The sequence below is a fragment of the Neophocaena asiaeorientalis genome, unplaced genomic scaffold (assembly GCF_003031525.2).
Source record: "Neophocaena asiaeorientalis asiaeorientalis breed wild unplaced genomic scaffold, Neophocaena_asiaeorientalis_V1.1 scaffold78, whole genome shotgun sequence".
NCBI classification, from domain to species: Eukaryota; Metazoa; Chordata; class Mammalia; order Artiodactyla; family Phocoenidae; genus Neophocaena; species Neophocaena asiaeorientalis.
Genome location: NW_020175018.1, coordinates 18,580,070 through 18,582,595, shown reverse-complemented (window position 1 = coordinate 18,582,595; position 2,526 = coordinate 18,580,070).

Below are 2,526 nucleotides of genomic sequence, written 5' to 3'. Positions count from 1 at the left end.
TGGATGGATGAGTGGATGGGTGGTAGATGGATGGATGGGTAGATGGATGGATGCATGGATGCATGGGGGTTACATGGATGAATGGCTTCCTTAACTCATATGGGATGGGCCATTTAGCTTCTCATTCTCATGATCCCTGTGATTTTCCAAGGTGCTTTCATGTCCATTGTCACTTTTGCCTCTCACAGAGGTGACAGGAATGAGATACATAGTACCAAGAACATGACCTAAATACACCCGTCGTTAGTGGCCAAGGTTGGCCTTGAGCCAGGTCAGCCAGAAGCTGGCTCTGGGACAGAACGTCACTTCCTCCTCCCAGGGCCTTCCTAGTGCTGGTGTGGGGCCATCCACCTGAGCCCAGGCTGAGCCCTGTGCTGTGCCTGCCAGGCTCTGCAGACCCCTCAGGAAGTTCCTCACAATGGGTCCTTGTGTCTCACTGGCTCGGTTGTTAGGTCCGTCTGGGACTTGCCAACAACCCCAAGTGAAGGTAGAGAGGCAGCTAAGTCTCGTAATCAACCGAGTAAGGCAGGAAAGAGGTGAGCCCTAGTGCTCCGGGCTGCAGGTGGTAATTACGGCTTTGAGGTGGTGCTGATATATATGTACCCACAGAGTCAAAGTGGGACTCGGAGTCCTGAACACACGTCCGTGTTGTCCCCCCAGCTTCCCTCCCCCACCAGATGGACTCGACACACAGAGGACAATCCAGGCAAAGGGACACTCTCTGAGGCTGCAGCTCATGTGTTAGGGTGATCAAAATCAGAAGCTCCCCTCTTTATGAGCTAGACTATTCCATGGTTCCTTTTACTGCAAGAAGGTGAGGAGTTGCAGCGCAACGTTGGAGTTAAAAGAGAAGATTGAAGAATATTAGGACAGCAAAAGGAAAACATAGCATATCAGAATCTGGGGGAACCAGACAACGCAGGAGAACCCGCTGTCCTAAAAATAATTTCAATAAACAAAAAGAACGAAAAGGGATTAATTAGCCATAGCATGGGAAAATGAGGGGGAAAGCACAAAATAAACATGAGAGAATAAGGAAGAAGTTGCAAACATAAAAGCAGAAATTACTGAATTAGAAAATAGAAGAATGATATACTTGGTGAAGTGGTAATTCTTCAAAGCTATCAATAAAATAGATATACCATTAGGTAACCTAATTAACCAAGGAAAAATACACAAAATAATAAATGCTATTGTGAAAATAACCACAAAAGGAGAAGAAAGTAAAAAACCATTAGAAAGAAAAAGGTTTACTTAACCCCATGGGAAAAAAATGAAAATTTCCATGAAATAGGTAATTTTCTAGGAAAAGGTAAGTTACTCAACCGGACAGTGAAAGAGTTATGTTAATGGACTAATTTCGTAGAAAAACTAGAAAAAATAAATTATTAACGAGTTATTTTCTCCCCCAAAAAACACCACTTCCAGGCAGTTTTACAGTGAAAATCTAGCACAGCTTTAAGGAACAGTTAGTTTGAAAGCTAGAAAATTGAGGAAACTTCCCATCATTTTTATGAAGTTAGGACTTTATTTTCAAACCCTGACAATTAAGTTATAGACCAATCTCATTTTTTAGTATCAATGTAAAAATACTAACTAAAATATTATCAAACAGAACCCAACAACACTTTTTTTTGTTTGTTTGTTTTGTTTTGTTTTTTTTTTGCGGTACGCGGGCCTCTCACTGCTGTGGCCTCTCCCGTTGTGGAGCACAGGCTCCGGACGCGCAGGCTCAGCGGCCATGGCTCACGGGCACAGCCGCTCCGCGGCACGTGGGATCCTCCCGGACCGGGGCACGAACCCGTGTCCCCTGCATCGGCAGGCGGACTCTCAACCACTGCGCCACCAGGGAAGCCCCCAACAACACTTTTAAAGGGTGATACACAGATATTGATTCTAGGATTGTAAGAAGTTTTCATATTTGTAAATCTATTGATAAAAGTAATGATAGTAATAGATTATGAGAAAAATTGTAAGGTGGTTTCTATTGAGACTATCAAGACTGATCAATTTCAAAATTATTTTTAACAATAAATTTAATAATTATTACAAAAACTCATTATGAAAAAAAATTATACTCCTGAGGACTCAACAAAAGACATAAACAAAGGAAAGATATAATTATGGATAGAGCATTCCAGAAAGATGTCAATTCTCCCTAAGTCAAGCTATAAATGCAATTCCATTAAAATATCAACCATATTTCTTACCGGACCATTTGATTCTAAAATTGACCATATAAATAAGAATAACGCGTAGGGACTTCCCTGGTGGCGCAGTGGTTAAGAATCCGTCTGCCAAGGCAGCGGACACAGGTTTGAGCCCTGGTCCGGGAAGATCCCACATACCACAGAGCACAGAGCCCGTGTGCCACAACTACTGAGCTTGAGCTTTAGAGCCCGTGAGCCACAACTACTGAGCCTGCATGCCACAACTGCTGAAGCCCGTGTGCCTAGAGCCCGTGCACCACAATGAAGAGCAGCCCCCGCTCGCCGCAACTAGAGAAAGCCCGAGCACAGCCACGAA